Source organism: Pantherophis guttatus, chromosome 4, assembly GCF_059756535.1.
Source record: "Pantherophis guttatus breed Tessera chromosome 4, ASM5975653v1, whole genome shotgun sequence".
Classification (NCBI taxonomy): Eukaryota; Metazoa; Chordata; class Lepidosauria; order Squamata; family Colubridae; genus Pantherophis; species Pantherophis guttatus.
The window spans coordinates 16,935,405-16,945,985 of record NC_142066.1 but is presented as its reverse complement, the minus strand read 5'-3'; positions in this window follow the sequence as shown (position 1 = coordinate 16,945,985).

The following is a 10,581-nucleotide window of genomic DNA, read 5'->3' as shown; positions in this document are numbered from 1 at the left end:
ACCACACACTGTTGCTTCATATTTAATTGGTTGCCCACTAAGACCCCAAGATCCCTCTCACATTACTGCCAGTTACACCCAGTCTATATGTCTACTTTTGGTTTTTCTTGCCTTTTCTCTACATTGACTTTCATTTCAATCAAGAAGATATAATCTGCTTGAATGTAAAAATCAATGGATTTAAATCCTGCATTCCAAGAGCTTCACAACATCCCTATCAAAAGAAAGAAAATGTCTATTTTATATCACTCATAAAACTAAAAAGCATCCCTGGTATGTGTGTGAAGGAAAAGGTTTGTCATCTTTTTGGGTGTTTTGATATGCTGTTAATACAAAATTAGGGATATTATGTGTCTTATTTGCCACTTAAAGCATCTTAATATTTCCCCTAATCCTTTTTTAAGGTAGAGGAAAATCCAAATTAAAATTCTTTTCCACAATTTTGAAAGTTTGAGAGTCACTTTGGTATAGCAGGTAAGGTGTTGGGTCAAAAACAGGGGGACAATGTGTTCTTGTCCTCCTTTAGTCATGAAAGCCTAAAAGAAATGTTGTTGTGGAACAGAGGAGATGTGTTTGAAGAAGATGGCATTGGAGAACTGCTTCTCAGCTTCCCTGAGTAATTAATCGTATTCATAATGACTACTGTCCAGTGGTGAGTTGCCCCCGGTTCTCACCAGTTCTATAGTACCGGTAGTAAAACTGGCAGGAGGCTCCGCCCACCGACCCCAACGTCACCAAAACACTTGTCCTGTGCATGCGCAGAAGAGCGAAATGCGCACGCAAACCAATAGTAAAGATAAGTAGAACCCACCCTGCTACTGCCCAACCTTTGTCTTCTTATTTAATTATGTCACTATTATTCCTGTTCCTTGGATGAGATCTAATTCTGCCCTACTTAGATTAATGCATAAGGGGAGCATTGATTATTTTGGGTTAAGCTTGAAGGTGAAGGCAATTATTTTAGACATCCAGTTCATTGTTTCATTCAGCTGGATGTATCTTTTTAAAAATGCATTTGAGATTTGGTGTGATCTGCAATGATATATTGTCCTGGAATCTATTAGGTTCATCTCAGCTGAGTGTATTCCTGGATGGGTTCACAATATTGGGGCAAGAGGGGGAAGGAGGATCCTGTGGAATCCTACCATTATGGATATCATTATTTAATTTATGATGAGAACATGGCATTAGAGCAGTAAACATATACAGTCAAGCCAAGTAACTAGATACAAAACATATATGGGGTATCACAGCGGCTTCATAATTGGATGTCCAATTCAGCTATCGAGGCAATCAACTCTGCCGTTGCTTTGTGCAGGTTTTCTAGGAATTAGAAAATGCACATTGTGGGTAATCTTACACAATATGTTTAATAGGTTGCATTAAAGTTTGCAATACCTTACATCTTCTAGTATCACTCCTATTCTGGTGAATAGATATCTATAGTTTTTTGCTGAATGAGATGAGTTCTGCATTGTAAGTTCATTGTCTGCTCCTGGCAAAATCCTGATGTAATTGAGATTCCAGGGACAGGATGGTATGGTGGTATATATGTTAATAATAGACAACCTATTAAGACAATTACAAGCATTACATATTTAAAGGACATGCCAAAGAAATAGAACTAAAGATCAGTATGTGCAAAGGGAATCTTAGCAAAGTGTAGGTAAATAGAGGAAAAAGACTTTTACAGTAGATATTCCTCAGGAAAGGGAAGGCAGGGCATAAGAAAGAGATTCAGAATACCTTTTCCTCAATTATGCCAGAAATAAGTTGATATTTAGAATAGCTTTGCCAGATTTTCAAGGTTTTTTCCCATTTACTTCACTAAAAATAAATGCCATTCTAAAAAACCAAGGTATTCCAATTTTTCAACCTGCTAAGTTTGAAAGCATGGCAGAATGCAATAGTACAGCTATATATGTCATCATCTTCTCTGCTTCTCTAGAGAAGCCGAAGAACTTATCTCAAGAGAATATCAGAATCCATCTCTTATCAGCCAGACAAGGTACAAAAGAAATCAGCCAATCAACGTCTTGAACACATACAGCCCCAATCTCAGGATATTTTGTCCCATTTGGAGAGCCAAACTGACACATGGTACTCTCTCCTGAAAAAGAATGGGGTCATCAATTTAAATGAGCCTTCCCCCATGTTGCCACTAGCTGCACCTTCTCAGAAAATTTACACCAACCTCAGATTCAGGGGTGAAATGCTACCAGTTCGGACCAGTTCAGGTGAACCAGTAGTGGAGATTGGGGCTGGTTCGCTGAACTGGTAGCAATGGCTGAGGGAGCCTGAGTGGCACAGCAGACTAATGCTACTGTTAAAGGTAGTATTTATTTATTTATTTATTTATTATTTATTTATTTATTTATTATATTTCTATACCGCCTTTCTCCCGTAGGACTCAAGGCGGTGTACAGTCAAGAAAAATATAGACACACAAACATCATAAAATTGCTAATTAAAATTGTTACTTAGTTTGGTCAATTAAATAAAACCCAGAATTAGATAACATTTAAAAAATCATTCGCATGTTTGTATGTTTAGCCCTGCCTGTTGGAACATCAGGGTCTTGAGGGCACGGCGGAAAGCACGGAGATCAGGGATATTCCGTATCTCCAGGGGCAGTTCATTCCAAAGGGTTGGAGCCCCCACAGAGAAGGCCCTCCCCCTGGGAGTCGCCAGTCGACATAATTTGACTCACAGTACCCTGAGTAGTCCCTCCCTGTGAGAACGAACTGATCGGTGGGAGGCTATTGGTGGCAAAAGACGGTCTCGTAGGTATCCAGGTCCTAAGCCATGGAGCGCTTTAAAGGTGATAACTAACACCTTGAATCGCACCCGGAAGACCACCGGGAGCCAGTGCAGCTCGTGTAGGAGAGGTGTTACATGGGCGTAACGAGCTGCACCCATAATCACCCGCGCGGCTACGTTCTGGACCAGTTGGAGCCTCCGGGTGCTTTTCAAGGGGAGCCCCATGTAGAGAGCATTACAGTAGTCCATACGGGAGGTAACTAGGGCATGAGTGACCGTGCGCAAGGCGTCTCAGTCCAGAAAGGGACGCAACTGGCAGATCAGGCGAACCTGATAAAAGGCACCCCTGGCCACGGCTGTCAAATGATCTTCTAAAGATAACCGTGAATCCAGGAGGACACCAAAGTTGTGGGCCCTCTCTGTGGGGAGCAAGATCTCATCCCCTATTGTCAGTGATGGTACCAGCTGACTATACTGGGACTCCGGAAGCTACAGCCACTCGGTCTTGGAGGGGTTGAGTCTGAGTTTGTTTCTCCCCATCCAGATCCGCACGGCCTCCAGGCAACGGGACATCACAGCAAGGGCATCATTGGGGTGGTCTGGGGTGGAGATGTATAGCTGTGTGTCATCGGCATACTGATGAACACTCACCCCAAAACCACGGATGATCTCACCTAGCGGTTTTACATAAATGTTGAACAGAAGGGGTGAGAGGACTGACCCTTGCGGCACCCCACAAATAAGGTGCCTCAAGGTCGACCTCTGCCCCCCTGCCAACACAAACTGCGAACGGTCAGAGAGGAAGGAGGAGAACCACCGAAGCATGGTGCCCCCTATTCCTAACCCCTCCAGCGGTGCAGTAAGATACCATGGTCGATGGTATCAAAACCCGCTGAGAGATCTAATAGGACCAGGATAGAGGAGCAACCTCTGTCCCGAGCCCTCCAGAGATCATCCACCAATGCGACCAATGCCGTTTCTGTGCTGTATCGTGACCTGAAACCCGACTGGAACGGATCCAGATAGACAACTTCATCCAGGTATCGGGGTAGTTGTCGCGCCACCACACTCTCAACAACCTTCGCAACAAAGCGAAAATTGGAGACTGGACGATAATTTGATAATATAGCCGGGTCCAGGGAAGGCTTCTTGAGGAGGGGCTTCACAACTGCATCTTTCAAGGCAGCGGGAAAGACACCCTCACTCAGAGAAGCATTTATAATCCCCTGGAGCCAGCCTCGTGTAACCTCCCGGGAGGCCAGTACCAACCAGGAGGGACACAGGTCCAATAAACATGTGGCAGCGTTAAGCTTGCCCAGAATCCTGTCCACATCCTCAGGAGCCACAGAGTCAAACTCTTCCCAGATAACGCTCTCAAGACCTGCCCCCGTCTCCTCCCCTGGATCTACCCAATCGGAGTCCAGACCTTCCCGAATCTGAGCGACTTTATCATGCAGGAATTGTACAAAATCCTCAGCTCGACCCTTTAAGGGATCTTCCCGTACCCCCACCTGAAGTAGGGAGCGGGTCACCCTAAACAGCGCAGCTGGGAGGTTCTCTGCAGATGCAATAAGAGCGGAGAAGTAGCTAGACTTCACCGCTCTTGTCGCCACTAGGTAGGACTTAATATAAGATCTCATCTGTGTTCAGTCAGATTCAGATCGGCTTGTCCTCCAATCACTCTCCAGGCGTCTTTTCCGATGCTTCATTCATATTTAGCTTCCAGCTACCTGCAATTACTGCGAGTTCAATTCTCACCAGGCGCAAGGTTGACTCAGCCTTCCATCCTTTCTAAGGTAGGTAAAATGAGGACCCAGTTTGTGGGGGCAATAAGCTGACTTTGTATAAAATATACAAAAATATGAAGGCTATTGCTTGTAAGCTTGCCTTGTAAGCTGCCCTGAGTCTCCAGAGAAGGGCGGCATATAAATAATAATAATTTAAAAATGGCTGGCTGGCCATGCCCCTGAACCAGTTCATGGCCCGCAGTCCTGCCTTGCTTCCCTGCCTTCCACGTGGCCTTCCTTGCATCCCTGTGCTAGTTTGCGAAGGCAGGCAAACGGAAAGCTACGTGGAAGGCAGGCAAGCACGGCAGGGCTGCAGGGACTAGCAGCTTAGTCCCTTCCCCAAAGACCTTCCATGCTTGCCTGCCTTCCATGCTGCCTTCCTGGAGTCCCGGTGGCCAGCTTGCAAAGGCAGGCAAGCGGAAGCCCACGTGGAAGGCAGGCAAGCATGGCAGGGCTGCGAGGAAGGAGCTAGCAGCTTACTCCCTTCCCTGAAGCCCTGCCATGCCTGCCTGCCTTCCAGGCTGCCTTCCCAAAGGTCCCGCACACTGCTTGCCTTCTGAGGTCAGTGTCTGGCTAACCCCAATCCCACACCCTTGGATAAAAAACACAGCGGCTGCTACCTTTGCCCCATGGGGGAGGGGAGAATGCAGGCATCATTCCAAGCAGCCCTCCTCATCCTCCTCTTCTCCTCCACCAGCTTCAAGGCTGGGCAAGGCTCAAGTGGCAAGAGGGAAGGCAAGATGACCACAACTTTCTCCTCCTCCTCCTTGCAGGTTCATTGAGTTTGTTTTGCAAGCTTGCCCGAGATTTGCAACTTTGCACAGCCTTTGTGGCTTTTGTGCAGCAAGCCCCCCTTTTCCTCCTTCTCCTCCGCAGTTCTAATGTGGGTTTTTAATTCACAAGGAAGGAAGAGAAACCCTACACATCCAACCTGAGGACTGATTAGTTTTTCTTGTCACTCGCAGTAGAAATCCAACCTTTGCGTGGGAGAGAGTTGCTTCCCGCTGGCCGGGCAGCCTTGGGGGAGACACAACCATTGCGCTGGGGCGGAGAGGGGTAGCGGATGAGGCACTGAGAGGGGCCACTCACTTTCTTCCTTTTCTGGATGCTACTGCTGGAGCCGAAACTGCTGCTCTGCTGGGGTGTGCATGGGCAGCTCCGGGAGAGCGGGCAGATGTAAGGCTGATGCTGGCGGTGGGGAAGGGAGACCCACTGTGCTCAGCTGAAGAGTCACCACTGTGCTCAGCCAAAGAGAACATGGCGAGGCTCGCTCACCTTTTGGGCTTGGCACACTCGGCTTCTGTGGGGCCTTTGGGTGACTGCTGGCCGCTTGCCTTCTCCTCCACCTCGGGTCCCACTGGCTGTATCCAGCCCATGATGGGGGACGTGCCGCTTCTGGACCAGGCCACCTGCCCTCCCAGAGTACTTTCTTCCTTCTCCCACAGCAGCTGCTCAGACCAGGTGTGTGTATGTTTGTGTGTGTGTGTGTGTGTGTGTGTGTGTGTGTGTGTGTGTGTGAGAGAGAGAGAGAGAGAGAGAGAGACAGAGACAGAGACAGAGACAGAGAGAGAGAAGAAAGGAAAAAAAGAAAGCAAGAGTGACATGAGTGATGTCATGTTGGCCACGCCCTCCAAGCCACGCCCACAGAACCAGTGGCGAAAATTTTTAGATTTCACCACTGCTCAGATTCATTCTTCAGTATGGGTGAATCAATGTGCTTCTGGAACCTCAGCTTTTGAACCTCAATCCTTGGTTTATTGTAGTGTTCAGTAACTCAGTTTTCCCCTACTCTCTGTCTGGGAAGATTTTTCTTTCGCATAACTGCTGCTGGAGTGTGGTTACATTGGGTCTCTGTCTGCCATTTCTTTTAAAAGTTCAAAAGACCTGATGAAAAATCCTCCCGGTCAAGTGCTCTTCTAAAGACAGCCGTGAATCCAGGAGGACACCCAAGTTGGAAGCCCTTTCCATGGAGGCCAAAGATTCGCCCCCAATAGTCAGCGATGGCACCAGCTGACTATATCGGGACATCGGAAACCACAGCCACTCGGTTTTGGATGGGTTGAGCCTGAGCCTGTTTCTCCCCATCCAGATCCGTACGGCCTCCAGGCACCGGGACATCACTTCAAGGGCATCGTTGGGGTGGTCCGGGGTGGAGATGTACAGCTGGTAGAGATAATATTGAAGTCAGATAGAGACATAAGAAACTGATGTCATAATTTTTTGTCTGGTGTCATATATTTATCCCCAGGGAGTTTTAACTCAGTTACTGATGACTGATCCACTAGCTCCTCTGGAAGCTGGTTATGGTTCCACTACTCTTTCTGTGAAATAATAAAATTAGTTTAGAACTTCCCTCCTGTCACTGTGAGATTATGCCCTCATGTACTTATGTTTTAATTAATAATGAGAATACTTCCTTCTAGAACTTTATTCACACCCTTTCATTTCATTTCATTTCATTTATTCGAATTTCTATACCGCCCTTCTCCTTTCGGACTCAGGGGGGTGAACAGCCAGATAAAAAACATCTATACAAACATCACAGTTAAAAATAAAGTTAAAATAATTTATAAATTTGGCCCATAATTTAAAACTTGTCAATTAAAATAAATATTAAAATTTTAAAACTAACCCTAAAATCAGGACAGACCGGCTAGCTGAAAAAAATGAGTTTTTAGGGCCCGACGAAAAATCCGGAGGTCGGACATCACTCGTATCTCTGGGGGTAGATTGTTCCATAGGGTAGGTGCCACCACAGAGAAGGGTCTCCTCCTGGGGGTCGTCAGCCGGCATTGTCTGGCCGACGGCACCCTGAGGAGGCCCTCTCTGTGGGAGCGAACCGGCCGGTGGGAGGCTATTGGTGGCAGAAGGCAGTCCCGTAAGTACCCTGGCCCTAAGCCATGGAGCGCTTTAAAGGTGATCACCAACACCTTGAAGCGCACCCGGAAGTCCACCGGAAGCCAATGCAGCTCGCGCAGGAGAGGAGTCACATGGGAGTGCCCCGTCGCTCCCATAATCCCCCGCGCAGCCGCATTCTGCACCAGTTGGAGCCTCCGGGTGCACCCCAAGGGGAGCCCCATGTAGAGAGCATTACAATAGTCCAGACGAGAAGTGACGAGTGCTTGCGTGACCGTGCGTAGGGAGTCCCGGTCCAGAAAGGGGCGCAACTGGCATATCAGGCGAACCTGACAAAAAGCCCCCCTGGCCACGGCTGTCATATGCCCTTCTAAGGACAGTCGCGCATCCAGGAGGACACCCAAGTTGGGGGCCCTCTCCGTGGGGGCCAATGATTCGCCCCCAATAACCAGCGATGGTGTCAGCTGGCTATACCGGGACGCCGGCAGCCACAGCCACTCGGTCTTGGAAGGGTTGAGTCGAAGCCTGTTTCTCCCCATCCAGACCCGCACGGCCTCCAGGCACTGGGACATCACTTCCAAGGCATCATTGGGATGGTCTGGGGTGGAAATATACAGCTGAGTATCATCAGTGTACTGATGGAACTCCACCCCAAAACCACGGATGATCTCACCCAGCGGCTTCACATAAATGTTGAACAGGAGGGGCGAGAGGACCGACCCTTGCGGCACCCCACAAACAAGGCGCCTTGGGGTCGACCGCTGCCCCCATGTCAACACAGATTGCGACCGGTCGGAGAGATAGGAGGAGAACCACCGCAGAACAGTGCCCCCCACTCCCAGTCCCTCCAGCTGGCGCAACATGATACCATTGTCGATGGTATCAAAAGCCGCTGAGAGGTCTAATAGGACCAGAATAGAGGAATAACCCCTATCCCGGGCCCTCCAGAGATCATCCACCAACGCGACCAATGCCGTTTCCGTGCTGTACCCAGGTCTGAAGCCAGACTGGAGCGGATCCAGATAGACAGCTTCATCCAGGTACTGGGGGAGCTGTCGCGCCACCACACTCTCAACAACCTTCGCAATAAAGCGAAGGTTGGAGACTGGACGATAGTTAGCCAAAATAGCCGGATCCAGGGATGGCTTCTTGAGGAGAGGCCTCACCACCGCCTCTTTCAAGGCGGCCGGCAGGACACCCTCGCTCAAAGAAGCGTTAATAATCCCCTGGAGCCAGCCTCGTGTAACCTCCCAGGAAGCCAGCACCAACCAGGAGGGACACGGGTCCAATAAACATGTGGTTGCGTTCAGTCGTCCCAAGATCCTGTCCACGTCCTTGGGAGCCACAGGATCAAACTCCTCCCAGATAACACTCTCAAGGCCTGCCTCAGTCATCTCGTCTGAACTAACCCAGTCGGCGGCCAAGTCTTCCCGAATCTGAGTTATTTTATCATCCAGATACTGTACAAAATCCTCAGCTCGGCCCTACAAGGGGTCCTCCCGCGCTCCCAGATGGAGGAGGGAGCGGGTCACCTTAAACAGGGTGGCTGGGCAGTTATCTGATGACGCGATAAGAGTGGCAAAATAGCTAGATTTCGCCGCTTTTATCGCCACTAGGTAGGTCTTAATATGAGACCTTACCAGTGTCAAGTCAGACTCGGAACGACTGGCCCTCCAACCGCTCTCTAGGCGTCTTTTCCGGCGCTTCATCTCCCTCAGCTCCTCGGAGAACCAAGGAGTTTAAAGGTTTCAGTCATGTACCCCCTTTCTTTCTGCCTTCTAGGCTGAATATATTCACTTCCTCTAATATTTCCTGATACGTTTTCTCTCTGCTCTTGTACAATTTTTGTTGCCCATCTCTGGACTCACTCAATCTTATCGATACATTTTTTATGTGAGGTCTCCAGAACTCACTTGTTAGTGATCAAATTGCAAGGGTTCAGAACAAAGAATAAGCACTAATGAATATCTTTATGAATACATATGTATAAATTAAAACACCTGTCCAATTCTAAAACAGAAATGTATTGACAGATCCTAACTCTCACTGAAGGTTCTTCACTCATAATTACCAGCACACTTTGGCTCTGGCATTTGCTGAAAAAGGGATCAATGAACATTCTGAGATTTTACCCAATGTTAGCCTTGGTTTCCATATCGCTACTCACTATTCTGTGGCAATTATAACTTATCATTTAGCAATGGAATTTCTATCTACAAAAGATAAATTTATCTTTTGCAAATGCAATGACCAGACCAACACAGTAGCTGTCATTGGAAGACCCCATATTAACACCTGTCTCAACATGGCAATCCCTCTATGCAACTACAAAGTACCCCAGGTGAGACAAAAAATGGTTCAATATGAGTGGCTCACCATCTATTTATTATATTCAAAAGGTGGGTCACTGAAATGAAAATTTGAGCAAAACCATGAATAAGAACATCTTGAAAGGGCTGTCCCTTTTTGCTTGATGAGCAGAATTGCAGATGTCATGTAAAACTAATTTTTAAGCACCACATTTTTGTATCCCACTCAAACCCAGAGATTGGATTAAATAAACATGCATGCATTGGTTTATTGTCATTGTTGTTGTTTATTATTATTTACTTTATTCATTAAACATGAAACTCAGTCAACTGAACATTCAAAAATGCATCACAAATACCATTGACTGGTTCTAATCCGTATCTAATGATATGGCTTGCTGCCAGCGGCCTAGGTATCAACCAAGTACCTTCTTAAGACGTACGATGTTCCAAGTAGCACAGTTTTTTGCACTTCCGCTGGTGTTATTGCAGGAAGCTGCAATTTGTTGATGAAGAGACTTTCTATGTTTTCAAAGAAAGGAATCTGCTTTGACTTCATAGAATGTCTTCCCCAGATAATATATGGTAATGCAGCTTCTGAGTGGATAGAAAATGCAGGTAAAATATTCAAAGTGATCATGGAAAGTACAGTCATTACAGTTGTCTTAAGTGCTGAAATTTCAGGCTGGGTGTCTTTGAGACTAATGATCTATTTTTTCTTTTTCTTTTTTTTTTTTATTGAAAAAGTTTTCAAATACAAATTTTCCCCCTTTTTTCCTTCCCCCCCTCCTCCCTAACCCCCCCTCGCTACCCATCCCCCCGTGACTTCTTCACACCAAAAACCTAATTCATAACAGATTACATAATAT